This window comes from Pinus tabuliformis, chromosome 4_1 (assembly GCF_031772625.1).
Source record: "Pinus tabuliformis cultivar Carrire ecotype Pingquan chromosome 4_1, CPIR1, whole genome shotgun sequence".
In the NCBI taxonomy this organism is placed as follows: domain Eukaryota; kingdom Viridiplantae; phylum Streptophyta; class Pinopsida; order Pinales; family Pinaceae; genus Pinus; species Pinus tabuliformis.
The window spans coordinates 449,561,983-449,582,904 of NC_142303.1; positions in this window are offsets into that span (position 1 = coordinate 449,561,983).

Consider the following 20,922-nt stretch of genomic DNA (forward strand, 5'->3'; position numbering starts at 1 on the left):
TGAAACTATCAACCAACAATCAAACAAGGGGGCTTGTAGATACTTAAAAGTCCAAATAAGAAGTATGGAAATCTCAAAAGCTCAGCCTGAAGGAATGAAATTACTTAACATATCTCCCCCCCTTAATTTGTTATGGCTATAGAAGCTAATGAAGAGATGGTACAACCACTTCTAAAGAAATTGTAACACTATCACCATCAACAAAAATAAGAAAAAACTATTAGCAAGATAATATGATCCAACTAATTGCTTGGAATCAAAGAATATTGAAAGGGGGGTGAATCAATATTATACAATTCTTGCACTTATTCACTCAATTAAACAATTAAATTCAAACAATAACAAAGAAATGCATCAAACACACGACATTCAAACAATAACGAAGAAAGGCATCAAACACATGACATTCAAACAATAACAGAGAAAGGCATCAAACAAATGACATTTTGTACACAAAGAATTAATGTGGAATCTCATACAAGATCCATAAATGCTTTTCATTGATGATGTAAATTTGAGCTCAAACTTCTAGTTACATCAACTTTTGTGAGCACGAACTCACAGGAGGCACCAATCCCTAAGTATCTAGAGGACCCAACCTATCATATTTACAGGAACCAACCTGCAGTAGCCAATTAGATATATATTTTCATATCATTTTCAAACTGAGATCCATGGAATTAATGTATTCTTGAACAATTTGAAATTTTTTTGAACCCTTCACTATCTCCTACAATCGATTTTTTTTTTTTTAATTCTCTAATAAAAATATTTAGTTACAAATATACCATCTCTCTTCCCCTCATTATCCTTATATTCTTTAAAAAAAAGTGTTTTTCTCTACATAAATAACACTCCACTCTGTGTTTTTACATCAAGAAATCATTTCACTTAAGTACATGGGAACAACTTTCCTCAATGACCATTATATCTTACTTCATTGTTATGCACACATCCACCATAGATCATACACAATCACGTCGAAATATATTACAATTTAAACGTTTTCATATTTAATTTTTATCCCCTGCAATAAAATTTAATTTTCAAAGAAAGTTAGCACCCAACACAGTCTTTGTCCAATCACCTGAAATACAACAACGCCAAATTTTCATAGCTCCTAGTGGTTAGCTCCTTTTCTTAGCAGACCATGGGCAAGAACTGAGGACTTGATCCTTAAGGTGCTTAGTGCCTATCTCCTGCCACTCTCCACTCTATCTGCCAGCAATAGGCTGGATCATTATGTGACATTGTCACCTTTGGACCAGAAAGTCTTTGTCTAGCACCTTATCGTTAAATGCTTTATCGCTTGTCTTCATTCAAATCTTTTTTTTCTTGTCACTCACAAGTGGGCAGTGACAATGGCCCCAACTTTTTAAACATATGAAAATCATTAAATATAAAAACATTCACAAAAATTGATCTATGATGCAGATCCTATGATGTTGCCACTTCACCTAATGCATCACTGCTAACATCATCCTACCACATGGCATCCTTTGGGTGGTTTTACTGTGACCCAAGAGTAGGCCACCTAACCACCCAAATGGGTGAAATCCACCTACCACTTGTCACGCTTATAATGTGCCACATCAACTAATTTTCACTTGTTCTTGCCACATGGCCTCCATGTCATGTTTATGTGGTTAACCACGTCAGCTTGACTTGCCGCTTGAAAATCGGTTGAAAATTGCAAATTTTGCACATAAAATGAATTAGGTGGCCCGATAAGCACTCAGGTGCTTAACGAAAAAACTTGGTGACCAAGTTCAATGACCTATAGCTTTGGAAACAATTGCTCGCCACTCACCATTGGTTGCAGGTATTGCATTCTAGTGGACATGCTTTAGCACTTATCTCCAGCCCTCTGAGACTAGGGTTTGGGACCAACGACCTTGCTACTCATTGATAATTGACCATGCAACCTTAATACTTTGCTATTGCATGTTGTGTTGATAGAATTTGATGCTTGTTGAATGAGGAACCCTTTAGAACCCTATCACAACTTCAAAGCGAGATAAATCCTTATCCATTAGGAGTTATACTAAGTGCCATATACCATTAGAAAGGTCTATGAGAGGACTATCCAACTAGGGACTATGCAAGAAAATTTAAAACTCTTCTTGAACTTGATATCAATGAAAACCACTACCAACTTGCTCAACAACCAATTTTCCTAACATTGATCAATAAAATAGGCTTTACTCATTATCAAACTTCCCCACTTAAACACAACTAATTGAGTAGCAATAATCAAAATAAAACATGAGGAACACTATATGACTGCACAATTCATGATACATGAAAATATGAAGACTGAAAACACTTCTTAAAATGATGACATGACCATCCATTAATCTAACCATAATCAATCTTGATATTTGGAACTGATCCATAGTCTAGCCTTCATGTCATCTGTGTAATGAACTAAATGCATAGCTACTTGGTATTTTATTGTCAAATAAACTCCTCTCTTTCATATCAGGATGTCGATGTGGATCATATTATTGATCTATAGGCTTATATCTTGGATTTGTTGTAGCAACACTATCATCTGCAATGACTCTATTAACTATCTCATCAATGTGCACAACACAATAAACAATGGATTGGTATTCTAGCAACATATTATGAACTCCACCTACAACAAATTACATGTTCCCAGATTCAACAAGGTCGGGTATAGGCAATGAGGTAGTGGTTGTCTCATATCCAAGACCTACTCTAGCTAATTTCACTTCAAAAGAAATATGAAAAATAATACCTTATCCATTTTTCCCAAGTCCTCCTCAAGTATATTCCATTTCCTTAACAATCGAGAGCTAATATTGGTCACGTGTTTTCTAAAGTTGGGTGATACAAAATCACATGGTAAGTTATGATCATCAACATTAGAATTTTGACAATCAATGTCATAAATAGTGGAAGACATAATAGGTGAGCCTCACAACTCAAGAAGAGTATTCTCCCTCTCGACATTATGTAGATGACTAAATTCATGTTGTTTTTGTTTGCACTCCTACAAATCTTAAATAATCCCATTTTTCTCATCCAATTGCATTAACAAGGCATTGTGATATTCTTCCTAAGTATGATATTGAGCAAACCATCCCTTGTTATCTTCTTTAGAAAGGGGAAACTTCTTCAAGAATAATTTCCATTAAGGCTTTTAAGTATAGAACCGGGGCAATTTTCTCCTCCAACCTAAATATTTCCTTCTTCAAGACAACATTGGTTGAATGCAATCGATCCTAAACTTTCCCCTCCAAATCATCGAGAAAGGCCACCTTAGTTTGAAAATCATCAGCAAGATTCTAGAAGAATATTCCTATTTGTATCCACAAACTATCAACCTTGATTATTTATCACCATAGTACCATGGGCATGATTCTTAAGCTTTGCATTATTTGCTTGCAAGAGAGCTAGAACTGACTACCGGTGAAGGACCTTGTTGTGAAGACGATGGTATAGGCAGCGATATGGGGTTGGATCGATGGCCCACACTCCGGTAACCCTACCCAACTGTCACTCGACGTTCCTAAGAACTATTGAAAGCAATTTGATCTCAGGGTGGCCATTCAAACTTCAAAGCAATTGTGAGAGACGCTACTTACACTTTTAAAAGATTCTGATACTATGTATTCCTCTCTGCTATGATCAAACAATCTAAAAATTTACAGCTACAACATGCATTTTAATTATTAATATAAACCATAGTTACCGAATTCGAATTCGAATTCGAATTCGATTCGATACGGAAAAAATTCGACACTATAAAATTCAATACGGAAAAAATTCGACATTATACGTCTTACAAATACTTAATATTCTTTTTTTTAATATTGGATTTATTTTTTTTTTTCTATTTTTTTATAAGTCTTATCCATTGTAAACTGACTTTTGCTATTTTATAATTTTTTATAATATAGAAGTTACTGTTTTTCTACTTTTTTTTTATAAAAGTTGTCAATTTGGAAGCTTACCATTTTATATCTTTTATAATAATGAATTTTTCCATGTTATAATTTTTTGTAATATAGAAGTTACTGTTTTTCTATTTTTTTTATGGATCCGGATATCATGATGGCTAAGCAATATTTTATATCCCCAAGCGAGGAGAAAGTCAAGGTGGTCGGACTTGATCTATCAATTCGAGAGGCCTCTGATGTCATGGTTGGTGTATGGTTGGTGTAGGAATTGATCTGTGAGTACAAGTCGGTTCCCTCATTTCTAAGTCGTCCATTTTACGAAGTTGAGTAGATAACAAGGCATTTCCTGCACATGTGATTCCTAGGGCTTGTGGAGTTTACAGAAATAGTAAATGGGCAATCCTGCATTTAAATACTCCGAGGAGAGTAAGAGCCCTAATTCTCTTCTTTCTTCCCCTGTTTTTTTTTAACTATTAGGAAATGACGAGTGGGGACTTTGGTTATTATATTTGTTGTAAGGTACCTTTGACCAGAGGGTACTTGCAATCGATTTATGGAATCCAAGGGGGGTAAGGTTTGAAGAAACTGAAGCCCAAAAAGCGCTCATTCCAAGCACATCCTGTAGGGGAGAAGAGCCCCGCGGGCAGCGAAGACAATTTCTTTTATTAAACGGTGGGAGAATCGCGAATCATAATACTCCATACACTCTCAGCGCACTGCGAAAACGCCAACGTTAATTGTGAACCTAATATCTAATACACCGTACCGAACTCGAATTGACGTATTAATTCGCAAATCGAATCGAACCGACGAATTTTCGAATTTTTTTCTGCAGTACGGCCGAACTTGGTAACTATGATATAAACATGTTGAAATAATTACGATGGTAACCTTTGCAGAAGAGAATATTGATTACAATTCTAATTAAATTTACTAAATTATGAAAAGAATGTGATCCACGTAATCCTATCGAATACAATTCTAATTCAATTATTAAATTATGACCGAAGAGAATGTGATCCAGGTAATGGAAATTCACGTATAAATTCCTTTCAAAGGGAGTACTTAGTTTTTCTTTAAATCTTAATCGAACATCAAGCTCACTAAATGGATCTGTTCACTTAATCATTATTAAATAGTATGTTTTGCTATCTTTATTATTATTAAATATATCATTAAACAATACTATTTAATAAAGCTATCCCAACCTAATAAATCTTGAACATGAATTTATCGTTGGTGGAAGTTATGTTTCACATATGAAATGCATAACGAAACCAAACAACACGTTCATGTGAGTGTCAAGACAGATGCTGAATAGTTTTAAATTTAAGACCAATTCAAAAGGAAGAAAATAGACCAAGTCGATAACCAAACAACACGTTCATGTGAGTGTCAAGACAGATGCTGAATAGTTTTAAATTTAAGACCAATTCAAAAGGAAGAAAATAGACCAAGTCGATTTCTTTTAAGACTGCACCACTTTTACGTACGTTGGATATCGACGAAAAGCAACTTTAATATTACATGAGTGTAATATCTTTGTTTTTAAAAAAATATAGATAATAGATAAAAGTTATATATATATAATTTGGATATTTATAATGAGTTTTAATATAATATTAGTATAAATTTATCTTAATTATCATTTAGTTTAGGTTGGGATTAAATTTTTGAACTTCAAACATTTTATAATTTTTTAATTATAAAAAAATATTTGTAAATTTAGAGATTTGATTTTTGTAAATCTATGATTGATAGATAGATAGATAAATATATAGATAGCATTTTTGAATACATAAATGAATTTAACAATTTGAAAATTCATTGGAAATTTGAATTGTGTAGACTACAAAACTTAAACTATTTTAACAATTTTTTGTTAAATTTTACAGAAAATTAAAGAAAAATTATATTTAGGTCAAAAATAGACTGTTAAAACTACTTGAAATGGTTTAATTATAAGAATTTTTTCATTTTTTTAAATATTTTATTTATGGGCATTGGCCATGTTAATTATATTTTGTTATTAATATATTTTTAAGTACACATCAGTATTACTTAATTATCAATATTTTATTTATAACTTATATTAAATTAAATTTTATTATTATTATTGTTATTTTTAAATGTAACATGTTAATTCTATATTAAAATTTAAATGAATTATACATCTATATTAATTAAAATTTAAATGAATTATACATCTTCCTTTTATAATAAAGTAAGTGAAAAGTATTTTCTTTCGCCGAGCTTATCTCGATTGCAGGTTCGTTAAGCTTATTTCAAAATTAATTTTTAGTTTGAATTGATGCAGGGTAATTGGAGGAAGTAAAACGCAGCTAGCGGGTGATTATTATGCTACGGCCTCTCCTAGAGCTTATTTCAAAAATAATGTTTAGTTTGAATTGATGCACGGTAATTGCAGAAAGTAAAACGCTGCAGGCGGGTGAGTATTATGCTTCTGATTTGTTCAATCTGCTGACGAGAAAAGAGATATTGAAGAGATGGCCCGAAGCAGACTGCATAAATCAACAGGTGGGAAGGCACCTCGCAAGGCGGCCAAGAAGTCTGCACCGGCCACCGATGGATTGAAGAAGCCTCACCGATTCAGGCCGGGGGCTGTTGCTCTTCCGGAAATCCCAAAGTACCAGAAGAGCACTGAGCTTTTTATAAGAAATTTTCCCTTCTAGCGTCTTGTAAGGTAAATCGCCCAGGATTTCAACAGGGACTTGAAATTCCAGTCATCAGCGGTGGCGGCATTGCAAGAAGCGGCAGAGGCATATCTTGTTGGGTTGTTCAAGGACACCAATATGTGCGCAATCCACGATGCCCAAAGATATCCAGCTCGCTAGTTGCATCCCCGGAGAGAGGACATACTCATGCATGTTGTTATTCAGTTCCGACGAAGTGTTTTCATACCACAATATGTTGTTTTATTAAAGTTTTGTTTCCCCTCCCTTGTCTTTTTCTCTGTTTCTTGAAAATGTTATGTAGAACCTTCGATCTTCTGCTTCAAGCAAAGCCAAGTATGCGGGTATGTCACATTGAGTTTTTGTATTCGTCAGCTTTCATTCCTAGGGTCTATGGGTTTTCTACCATGGTTTTGCTGCGCCACTTTGATAAGGTAAAATTTGGGCTTTTGTTAATGTAATTTTTGGCGAATTTAAACTTAAAAAAAGGAAAGAAAGCAGAGCGAGAGCCCAAGAAAACGACAAGAGGATTTATAATGGACATCACAATAAGGTTGGAAACTATCTTGAAAAAATCCCTAATTCCTTGAACATTCAGTGGTTTTTGGAATTTCTACATGTGTTTTTTTCTACTAGCGATTTTACATGGGGTATTTCAGACAATGAGAGTTTATTGACAGTTTATACCAATCTTTGAGTACTATCAGAAAGAATTCATCTAATGTAATTTTAGTCAACTTGCAATGAAATTTTCCAACATAGAAAGTGAAATGTTTATAGAACAATTGGACATGAAGTAAATGACGAAATTTTTCAGAAGAAAGTGAAATTTTTGCAGAACAATTAGACATGAAATAAACGAAATATTTGTGTATACAAGAAGAATCTTCATTGCCACTACTGCAAAGATAATAACGTGTACACAACAGAAATCTCCATTGCCACTACTGCGAAGATAATAACTTTTGATAATTACTGTCACTGTCACTATCTTTTAAACCTTTATATTGTGTGTAAAAGTAACATACAAAAGTTTTAATAGTAAATTCCTCTGAATTATTATGTTTATTGATTTTGATACTTCTTCACCCCTGTGAGCATCACCCGATGCAATGAGTGCTAAGTGAACTATTCAAAAATCATGAGAAATTAGTCAGTTACGACTACCTCTCATGGAAATGGTCATATGTTTGAATGACTTACTTAACGCAGTTGAATCCCAAAAATGATATCTAATATAATGCACTGCGTAAATCCCCCATACTTAAATTCAAAAAGAGTCAAGGGATCTCTACTTGAATGGTTCATGAGGCACAATACTTGCTAAGGTTTTGCAAATGGGGTAGCAAGCTAAGTGGGCTTGATTGTGGGGAAAAACTCCACAGTTAAGCGCGCTTGAGCCAGAGGAGTTCTGGGATGGGTGACCTCCTGGGAAGTCCTGGTTACCGGGTGCAAGCCCCGGAAGTGATGATTGATGCTATGTGATTCGTTCTCCAAATTTCACTAGTTTCAATCCCACTTCTTCACCCCTGTGAGCATCACCCGATGCAATGAGTGCTAAGTGAACTATTCAAAAATCATGAGAAATTAGTCAGTTACGACTACCTCTCATGGAAATGGTCATACGTTTGAATGACTTACTTAACGCAGTTGAATCCCAAAAATGATATCTAATATAATGCACTGCGTAAATCCCCCATACTTAAATTCAAAAAGAGTCAAGGGATCTCTACTTGAATGGTTCATGAGGCACAATACTTGCTAAGGTTTTGCAAATGGGGTAGCAAGCTAAGTGGGCTTGATTGTGGGGAAAAACTCCACAGTTAAGCGCGCTTGAGCCAGAGGAGTTCTGGGATGGGTGACCTCCTGGGAAGTCCTGGTTACCGGGTGCAAGCCCCGGAAGTGATGATTGATGCTATGTGATTCGTTCTCCACATTTCACTAGTTTCAATCCCACTTCTTCACCCCTGTGAGCATCACCCGATGCAATGAGTGCTAAGTGAACTATTCAAAAATCATGAGAAATTAGTCAGTTACGACTACCTCTCATGGAAATGGTCATACGTTTGAATGACTTACTTAACGCAGTTGAATCCCAAAAATGATATCTAATATAATGCACTGCGTAAATCCCCCATACTTAAATTCAAAAAGAGTCAAGGGATCTCTACTTGAATGGTTCATGAGGCACAATACTTGCTAAGGTTTTGCAAATGGGGTAGCAAGCTAAGTGGGCTTGATTGTGGGGAAAAACTCCACAGTTAAGCGCGCTTGAGCCAGAGGAGTTCTGGGATGGGTGACCTCCTGGGAAGTCCTGGTTACCGGGTGCAAGCCCCGGAAGTGATGATTGATGCTATGTGATTCGTTCTCCACATTTCACTAGTTTCAATCCCACTTCTTCACCCCTGTGAGCATCACCCGATGCAATGAGTGCTAAGTGAACTATTCAAAAATCATGAGAAATTAGTCAGTTACGACTACCTCTCATGGAAATGGTCATACGTTTGAATGACTTACTTAACGCAGTTGAATCCCAAAAATGATATCTAATATAATGCACTGCGTAAATCCCCCATACTTAAATTCAAAAAGAGTCAAGGGATCTCTACTTGAATGGTTCATGAGGCACAATACTTGCTAAGGTTTTGCAAATGGGGTAGCAAGCTAAGTGGGCTTGATTGTGGGGAAAAACTCCACAGTTAAGCGCGCTTGAGCCAGAGGAGTTCTGGGATGGGTGACCTCCTGGGAAGTCCTGGTTACCGGGTGCAAGCCCCGGAAGTGATGATTGATGCTATGTGATTCGTTCTCCACATTTCACTAGTTTCAATCCCACTTCTTCACCCCTGTGAGCATCACCCGATGCAATGAGTGCTAAGTGAACTATTCAAAAATCATGAGAAATTAGTCAGTTACGACTACCTCTCATGGAAATGGTCATACGTTTGAATGACTTACTTAACGCAGTTGAATCCCAAAAATGATATCTAATATAATGCACTGCGTAAATCCCCCATACTTAAATTCAAAAAGAGTCAAGGGATCTCTACTTGAATGGTTCATGAGGCACAATACTTGCTAAGGTTTTGCAAATGGGGTAGCAAGCTAAGTGGGCTTGATTGTGGGGAAAAACTCCACAGTTAAGCGCGCTTGAGCCAGAGGAGTTCTGGGATGGGTGACCTCCTGGGAAGTCCTGGTCACCGGGTGCAAGCCCCGGAAGTGATGATTGATGCTATGTGATTCGTTCTCCACATTTCACTAGTTTCAATCCCACTTCTTCACCCCTGTGAGCATCACCCGATGCAATGAGTGCTAAGTGAACTATTCAAAAATCATGAGAAATTAGTCAGTTACGACTACCTCTCATGGAAATGGTCATACGTTTGAATGACTTACTTAACGCAGTTGAATCCCAAAAATGATATCTAATATAATGCACTGCGTAAATCCCCCATATTTAAAGCTTTGTGATTTTTCATAGTCAGATGTTTATGTAATTTCAACTCAACTAATTGAGCTAATCCTTGGGGTTTTATGTTTTCCAACATCTTGCTGACACAAAGACTTTTTTTTAGAATATAAACTTAAATTAAATTATTAAATGTTATTTTTTGTGAGTAATTAGAGCTATGATACTCTGATTGGAAAATTATTTAATTTTTTGTGTGGTTTATGATGGCTATTTTTAAACCTATTTTTAGCAAGATAAATATATTATCATAATTTTTCATAATTTATAAAGTGTTTATTTTTTTTTATTTTTTAAATGAGGTTAATTATTTAAAGTAGATAATTTTGTCACTTTCAATTCAATTTTTTTATTTTCTTAATTTATTTCAAATGAGGATACATTATTTTTATTATAATATTCACAAAAACAGATATGGTATAATTTGATTTCAGGGAAAATGAAGTGAAATATATTTTATTTATAAAACATAGTTAATTTAAACTCAATATTTTATTTGCACTAATTATAGTACTTAAATATTGTTTAAAATTGAATTCTCCTGAAAATATTCTTCTTATAATATTCAATTTGCACATTATTAATTATGATCAATATCAATTGCATATCTAATTACTATTTTATTTTTTATTTTTTTCAAAGATTTTGAACAATTTCTATATGTTTTTTTTGTTTCCATGAACAAAACTTATATTTGAAAATTGATCAAATCTTTCTATTATGTGGAGGCAATCACTTCGTTGCAAATACCTTAATTATTAACTTGAGTTACCAATATATCACCTCAAAAACAAAAACATATTAACTATATTGGATATTTAAATTATTTTTATAAATTCATATCATAATCAAATTGCCCTAGTATTGTATATTTAAATTATTTTTATAAATTCATATCATAATCAAATTGCCCTAGTTACTTTTAGCTTTGTTGCTAAACCTTGCAATCATGCCAAAGTACAATTAGCATCATGAAATTACAATTAACATAAATTATTTCTAATATGTCTGTTCTCATTCAACATCTTTTTGTTACAAAATTTTAGATTATTTAATTTATTGTATTTAAATTCTAATTTTTTTTGGAATTTTTAATTAATTGTGTTTTATAAATTATTTCCAATGTGTATATTCTCATTTCACATCTTTTTTTTTTGCAATTTTTAGTTTATTGTGTTTTATGTTCTAAACCTGCAATGTACATAAATTGTTTCTAATGTGTGTATTATGATTTCACATATTTCTATTACAAAATTTTAAATTTTTTAATTTATTGTATTTAATTTCCAATTTTTTTGGAATTTTTAATTTATTTGTTTTATGTCATAGATGCACATAGATGTTTATTTTTTTTTATGAGTAGACATTATTTAAATTTTTTGTATAGTTATTTATTTTTATTTTTATTTTTATTTTAGATTTTTTCGAAATTTCAAGTTTGATGAAGAACGGAAAAAGTTACACATCCCATTGGGTTGTAAAAGGCTCAATAAAGACTCTCTAATATCTGCTACATAAGTGAAATCTAGTCAATTTAGTCAATCTAATCCACTTTCTTTTTATAGGGAATTTAATTATTTTTATAAGGTATATATATATATATATATATATATATATATATATATATATGAATTGTGTTTTTTTTAACATTTTTTTATTTTCTTATTTATTTATTTAGTGATTGTATATATATGAGATTTGTTTTTATTTGTTTTTAATACATTTTGTTGGTATATTTATCTTGTTATTTTAAAAATTTTAGGTGTATTTATTTTTAATTATTTTCTCTTATCTAATTGAAATTTGAATTTGTCTTTCATGTTAAGGTTGTCTTTTTATCTACAAGAAGCTATTTATGTTCTCAAATTATAGATTTATATATATGAGATTTTAGATTTTAGATTTTTTCCTACATTTACTTTGTTACTTTCTTAATATTTCATTTATTTATTTAGTATATTCTTGGATTAGGTTATAAGAAGTTTAGAATATTTGCATTTGTTTTGTTACTTTATTTGTTACTTATTTAATTTGTATTACATTCTTGGATGAGAGCCTCTATTTCTTTTAGGTATATTTTATTTTTTCTATATATACATATATATTATGGTTTTTTTCTAATTCTAATTTAATGGTTGTATTAACAAAGTTATCATGGCCACACTTCCTTATTTTCCATGTTAATAATATGGCCTTTTATTATCCACATGATTGTTTGTGTTTTCAATTGTGGTTGTCATATAGAAGGTTGTCTTCTTGAATTAGGGTTATATAAAAAGGATTAGGACATTTATCTTGGAAATTTTTGGTACATTTTCTTTGTTACTTTCTTTCTCTTCTATTGTATTCTTGGATGAGGGCCTCTTCTTTTAGGTGGATTTTATTATTTATTTCATCTATTTTATACTTATTTTTAGTTTATGGTTTATTCTTCATTTTTGTTTTAATGGCTAAAATAACAATGTTATCACGTCCACAGTTTCTTGTTTCCCACGGTAATGTTTCCTTCCTCATATCAGCATGACTTTCGTCATGTTCCTTTATGCCTATATCTTCTTAGGAACAATTCTAGATAGGCTAGCCTAAGAATGCTCTCATGTGCAAACAACATTAAATGAGTTTTCATAGCTTTACATCTATCATAATGCACTTCTTCAAAGTCAATGTTTTAATATGGCAACAACCTACAATAAGACATCGCCCATGTTATAGTCCTCCCTCTATCACTATGAGTAGACTCTCCCTTTGAGGAAATCACCACTTTTTATTATATGTAGCTCTAGAGATGGAGTAAGTGACACTTTTTACTTTGTTTCTATTATGGCACTTAAGCCATCATATTCCCACCTTGTCATTAATTTGATCATAGGAGGCCAACATTCCAAGATATGTCATTGAAGCATTCCATTAAACATTTTTCTTGTATTCCATGGACATACATAGTGGTTCCATGACCAATGGAATTTTTACATTACAGTTCATGCATTTAATAAAACTAATTTTCAAATTTCTCAATATAGCTTGACATTCCAAATCCGACCTTTATTTTGACTAGCAAATTGCGTTTTTACAAAAAAATGGATAACACTAATTGATTCATTGATCAAACCAACGTTGGGGGTCTCCACAATTCAAGTATTCCAATGGAATAGTAAGGTTGTAATAACAGACTTTAAATACAAGATATATACATTTGTTTCTTTTTGGGTTATTTTACACCATTGAATTCGAAATAGCATTCATATTTCTTCTAACCTTAATACTTTTATCTCTACTAATTCATACACAAGTAGCGTGGTACTCACTTACGAATTAAGCTACAACATATTTGATAGGTTACACCCAACAATCCATGGAGTCTTTGATTTTGACTACATTCAAGGAAGGTCCTTATCACTCAAGGGCATCATTGACAACAATTTTATCTTACTCTTAACCTGCAAGTTGATGACATGCCAGTTGGGCCCCTATTCATCTTTGTTACCATCTATTTACATAAACACGAAGACCCATCCCTTGTCGATTTCAGAAAAAACACAATCACTTCATGTTTGTATCTATATTTCATATGGGCTCGCCCAGACTAACATGCAATATCAACTCGGTGGAAGAGTCATTAATATTTTGTAGATGGGATGGCCATTCATCACCTCACTAACGTAACCCTTCTATTTGAAATTCCAATTTGAAAATTTTAATTTTGAATGCCTGTGTAGAGCGCTTCATGAATACCTAGGAGGCCAAATTTCTGGCAGTGTATTTTTGGTTGTTGATGTCGAGAATATGTTTGCTTCAAAATAAAAAATATATGAAGTCAGTCTTAGTCAACAATATTGTTGTTTTGGCAACCTCTGGTTATTGTAGTCCTTCATAAACCATTTCTACTTTCCAAACTCGAGCTGGTTGGAAGTGGGAAGCACCATTTTTATTCATGCATAAGCCCATTGGGAAAGGAGAGGAGATTACAATACCTTACTTTAATTTCCTCGTTCCCTTACTGCAGTGCCAAGGAAGGTGAAAGAGCTGGGGCTTTGTGCGAAAGTGTAGAAGATGCATTATGGAGCACTCTTTTAGGATATCCCTGGCCCTGGAGCTTATAATTACCCAAAGATTTGATGAATTGAATGTTGCAAGTTGTTTCCAACAACCGTCTGATGTGAATCTTTAGTAAGGAACAATGTTCACCTTGTCATTGTGGCACTTAAGCCATCATCTTATCACCTTGTCATTGTTTTGATCATAAGAGGCCAAAATTCCATGATAACTCATTGAATAATTCCATTAAACATTTTGCTTATACTCCATGGACATACCTAGTGGTTCCATGACCAATGGAATTTTTATATTGCAATTCATGTATTTAATAAAACTATCTTTCAAATTTCTCAATATAACTTGACATTCCAAATATGAGCTTTATTGTGACTAAAAAAATGTGTTGTTATAAAAAAATAGATAACATTAATCGATTTGTTGATCAAACCAATGTTCGGTGCCTCCATAATTCAAGTATTTCAATGGAATATTAATGTTGTAATAGCAGAATTTAAATCCAAGCAGACATATATTTGTTTCTTTTTGGTTCATTTTATACCATTGAATTCAAAATCACATTCATATTTCTTCTAACCTTAATATTTTTCTCTCTATTCATTCATACACAAGTAGTGTGGTACTCACTTAAGAATTATACTTCAAAATTTTGCACAGGTTACACCCAACAATCCATGGAGTCTTAGATTTTGACTACGTTCAAGGCAGGTCCTTATCACTTAGAGGCATCATTGGTGACGAATTGTTCTTGCTCTTAACCTGCCAGTTGAAGACATGCTAGTTGGGCCCTTCTTCATCTTTGTTACCATCTATTTACATAAACATGAAGACCCATCCCCTGCTGAAGTTGGAAAAAATGCAATCACTTTACATTTGTATCTGTATTTCATAGGGGTCACCCAGACTGATGAGCACTATCCACTAGGTGGAAGATTCATTAAGTTTTTGTAGATGGGATGACCATATATCACCTCGCTAACACAACCCTCCTATTTGAAATTTGAAATTCAAAATTTGAATTTTCAACACCTGCGCAAAGTGCTTCATGAATACCTCGGAAGCCAACTTTTTGGTAATGTATTTTTGGATGTTGATGTCGAGAATATAAATAAAAATATATATGAAGCCAATCTCAGTTAACAAGATTGTTGTTCTAGCAGTCTCTAGTTGTTGTAGTCCTTCATAAACCATTTCTACTTGTCGAACTTGAGCTAGGTGGAAGTGGGAAGCACCATTTTTATCTGTGCATAAGTCCATCGTGAAAGGAGAAGAGATTACCATCCCTTACTTTGATTTCTTCATTCCCTTACTGCAATGCCAAGGAAGGTGTAAGAGTTGGGGCTTCATGTACAAGTGTAGGAGATGCATTACGAAGAACATTTTCAGGATATCCCTAGACCTAGAGGTTATAATTACCCAAATATTTGACAAATTAAATGTTTCAAGGTGTCGTCAACAACTGCCTGATGTGGATCTTCAGGAAGGAACAAAGTTATTGATCCTTTCTGTAAATGCAGAGGAGAGCATCCAAAGTTCCCACGTTTTAAAAATTGAAGAAGAGAGTCTCTAGATTCGTGCGTCTTTTGTGTTTGCATATTTGGTAACAACGAAGTCCAAAATCAGGCTTTCGACCATGTCGAAGGAAAACATTCCTCTTTGTCAGAAAAGTATGGAGGCTATTCAAACCACTATTCTTGGGGTAATTTTAAATTTGGAATTTGCAACTGGGAAGTTCAAAAATTTCCATTGTTTGATGGTGGATGTTTCTTCTTTTACCCAACAAGTAGTAGTCTAGATGAGGGAGGTGCGAATTCTTGTCTTTGGGAGACAGTGAATATGTTCTCAGAGCATTCATCCTCAAATATTCAGGTAGTTTAAGATGTATTTTACTAATAGCCATTATAGGATCATATTAGTTTGTTTTGTTTTGTTTTTTTTTTATTATTATTTTATAATATGGCTAGTGTTTACATATTAATCGATTCTTTTCATGGTATTTGACATAGATTAATGGAGTCATTTTGTTGGTATAAAGATGAACGATGTTGAGACGCGTTGAATAATATTGAATACAAATTAGATTAAATTATTATTATTATTATTATTATTATGATAGTATGGTAATAATAATACACATTATAATAAGCTATTTTATATATAACGAAATAAAATAGACAAATTAAGTTATATAAAAATGGTTTATATATTTAAATTTGACAATATTAATAAAAAGACATCTTGTTTTTCTAAAGTGATAATAAATTAATATATCCTTGAAATAAGTCCATTGGGAGTTATCGCATGTTATGAAGTATTATGTAAATTGTGAGATACAAGGTTTAAATCCCTATAGGTATTTACCCATTTATATATTAATAATATTTTTGCTTATTTGGAAATATATTATGGAAATTGTTGGACTATGCAACTAAATATAAAAGATAAGTGTGAATTCGTTTATTCACAATGATATACAATTATACAATATATTATTTCCCTTGGTTTTCATGTACCAAGTGGTCTCTTGGACTCCAATGACTATTCATATTCCACACCCAAAACCCTTAGCGAATTAAGTGTCCAACATTTCCCCCCCTTAATCCGAAGGGGAATATACGAGTCCAAGAAGAGAGATATAATACAAAAATACAACAATGCATGATAGAAATAGGTTGAATGTATTCTCTGACATGATGGTACAAGGTGGCAAAACTCAAGATCTCAACCGGTGGTGGCTTAAGGATGACCACCAACACTGGAACGTTTAGTGTAGTTCCTAGAACAATTCCAAATTTGGATAGAAGTTTAATTCTTCTGCTAGAGGAAGTGCTCCCTAATGTTGTGAAAAGGGAGACCATTAAGGTCTCAACCTAGAACACTTGATGTAGTTCCTGGAACAATTCCAAATTCGGCTAGAATTTGAAGTCTTCTGCTAAAAGAAGTGCTCCATATCTTTTTGAAAAGGGAGACCATTGAGGTCTCAACCAGCAATGGTTTAAAGCTAACCACTAACTCTGTAATTCTTGGTGCAGTTCCGGAAACAATTCCAAATCTGGCTAGAAGTTGAAGGCTTATGCTGGAGGAAGTGATTCCAATACGAATTTTAATATGACCTTAAACTTAATCACGCTCGTAACTTTGACTCTAACTGCACCTTTGAATCTACTTTAGAATTGAAGCTCTGGTTTTCCCTGTTGCTTAGGTTGTGGCTTAGGCTCTTAGAAACTTGTAGTTGACCATCAATTCCCCCTATTAGATACAAGGTGAGAAGATGATATCATTGTTGCTTAGGCTCGCTTGTACATGCTTACTTGATAAGGCTTCCAAAAACAAGAAACCCCACTGTCAATCCCCTCTTATCCCATACAAAGTGAGAGTATGAATATTTTTATGAAATTTTAACATGGATGAAGATAAAAAAACAAGATCCTTCATGCACGAAACTTAAGAAGGGTGTCAGTTTCTACTGAAAATGCACCCATTTGCAATGAAATTTCACTGGTAAACTTGCAAAAAAATAGAACTTGCAAGTTACAATTGTTTTAAGTTGAATTCTCAAGATATACATTGGTTCTGAATTGAAGAAAGGGTGCCTAAAGCCAACATTTCAAATTTAGGTAATATTTGTAATATGGAAGAATGGCATAGAACCCTCTATGGCCTTAAGCATATCCTCAGCCACATTAGGTAAGGACTTCCTCTTTAGATAGTTAAAATAATCTCCCAGAACAAACACTTTAAATATCACACATCATTGTTAATGAACTCCTGCAACACCAGTGGAGGCTACAGCTTTAATAATGAGTTTGGTGAGAGAGATAATAGGGAATAAATGAGAATACATTGATGGAGGAGGAGAATTTTGTAGGTGGAAGATAAATTTATGCAAATTTGGAGCAAGTAAAAGGGGAGGCAATGAGATTATGTCAGCAATTCATTTCATTTTGCTATTATGACACTAGTTGAGACCATTCAGCATCGAAATAAGAATTTACCATTGGAATGATCACGTTTTCAAAATATATCTATCACAGTGATCCTTTATTATTAGATTTATCGAAATTACCAAATGTGGATAGCAAAACACTTCTCATTTTGTTGTTATAATTGGTCCAAATTCATTGAACATTCTCTTTTTTTCAATAGATGTCTTTTTAGTGAATAATTAGTAGCGAAGAGAGGAAAAGTAGGCACGATAAACCTCATCATTCCTAACCAACCATAATTCATAAATATTATTGCCTCTAGAATAATTGCAAAAGTAAACTCAATGCTTCCAATTGGATTACCATTGTAAACAATACACATTTTTAATGAAATTTCAAGAGGTAATCCATTGTCATGAAACAATCCATCTATGCAACCACCATAGTCGCAAAAAATTTAAGAATATCGTTGAAATGCAAATACTTCCCTTGCCTTATCAAAGAGCTCCCCCTTCATGCAAGGCTATTGTTATATCCCTTACATGCCATTAATTTTCATTTCCATACTTGAATCTATTGAAAATTCCTAAACATTTGACCTTGCATGATTTAGCTACAACATATATAATGACGCAAGTACAATTATAATTATGAAGACTATACCTAGTTACATTTTCCAACACAAATTACAAGTAAAAACAAGCATCCCATCAAAACAAGTAGATTGGTATTATCACTCACCATGGAAAAAGCAGAAAAAATCATAATCAATATCACTGCAAAGCGCGTTTCCTCCAAATGAGAAAATTAATTACCCATTATGTATGATCAACTTAGTGAATGGATTTCGAGTGGTTTTATTATAGAAGGCAGGGTTTTAACGATTAAAGTGTTGATCGAAGCCCTGGTGATTATTAATAAACAAGACGTTACTTAAGAACTATCAATAGTAAAACTCTTGTTCAAAATGGAAATGGGGCTACAAGTGGTCCATCAACATGCATTGGTTGTTCCCATGTTGTTGAAGTATATTTTCAAAGTCTGAGAGGACTCAGCTACAAAAAGTGTGACAACTATTCTTGTAGTTATTTGTTTCATATCAAAAGATATTTAAAGAGAGGTCATTCAGGCCAGGGTTTTTACATGGTTATTGCTTGTACCTCAAATCCACTGCAATTGTAGAGCCAAGAATAAGGCGAGAACTCTTCAGAATCTCTTCAATCATATCTAGGGTGATGATCCTAATCTCTTTCCTTTTTTCCATCTCTAGGTTTTTCCAATCTAATTACCAGTAGCTCTAATTTAGTTGATGCATGTTGTAGACAACGAGAAATAATTTCTTGAGAAAATATTCATGGATGTCACTCGACCAGATATCAGGGATAGAGGGTAAAAAGGGTATCCAAAACGCTTCTTATGAGAACAATTTATGGCAGGAAGCTGACGAATCCATCTTGGAAACCCTTAAAAAACCTAATTTCCATGGAGTCGTAACTTGGATTTGATACCACTAATCCAGTTCTTGGGGGATAATATCCAATAATATTAAATTCTAAGAGAAGAGGGGGGCATGTAAATACGCCAAGAAACTAATCATGAGAAAGCATTGAAAACAAATAATCACTGAATACATCGAACATGTGGAAGGAAATAAAACTATTCAAGAAAACCATTTATTAAATGAGATAAACTTTTGATCATTACATCACAGTGGAACAATCTGTCTTTTTCCAAGGTGAAGCTCATTATTTATAATACTATTAATGCCTTCATTACATCATTCAACACCATGGGTACATACCATGGGAATATACCTCTTTCTATGCATATCATGCATCTTGGTTGGTAGTTAAGGCCTTGCCGATCCTAGGAACATGTATACATTCCCAGGAATAAGCACACATTCCTATGGGAAAGTGTTCTTGATAGCCTCATTTCCACTTTTGGGGCCATCATTCTCATGCCAATGCCCTTATTCAATTCTCACTTGTTTTCTCAATTATGTGAAATCCTTCTCAAGGTCTCATTATAGAATTTCTTGCAACATTCCTTCATACACTTCATGCTAGGTGTTTGCTCATTATTCTACATAGTTTATTTTGTTTTCCACATATGAAGTATTTTCCACACATGAATTATGTGATTCCACAACCACTTTCCACGTGGTTATTCATTTACAAGATATCACTACAATGCTAAGTTATTTCATCATGACCATTCCCTAATTTCAAAGCTTGCATCACATTTTGGTTTATGCATGTGGTAGAAGACGAGAAATAATTTCCTGAGAACAAATTCATGGATGTTACTCCACTATATGTCAAGTACAAAGCATAAAAAGGGTATCCAAAATGCTTTCAATTAGAAAAATTTATGGCAAGAAGTTGACAAATCCATTCTGGAAACCCTTATAAAACCTTGATTGCCATGGAATTGTAGCTTGGCTCTGATACCACTGATCCAAATCTTGGGAGCTAAGATCTAAGAACCTTGAATGTTGAGAGAAGAGGGGAGGGAAATTTAATTTTTCCAAGAAACTAAGCATGAAAAAACATTGGAAAAAATGCACACTAAATACATCCAACACGTGGAAGGAAAGAAAATCATTCAAGTAAACCATTTATTAAATGAGATAAACTTTGGATCATTACATCCTAGTGGACCAATCTGTCTTTTTTCAAGGTGAGGCTCATTATTTATAATATTCTTGGTGCCTTATTTACATCATTCAATACCATGGGAAAATACATCTTTCTATTCAGATCATGCATCCTAGTTGGTAGTTGAGGCATTGTCGAGCCTAGACACCTAGGAACATGTATGCATTCCTAGGAATGAGCACGCATTCCTATGGG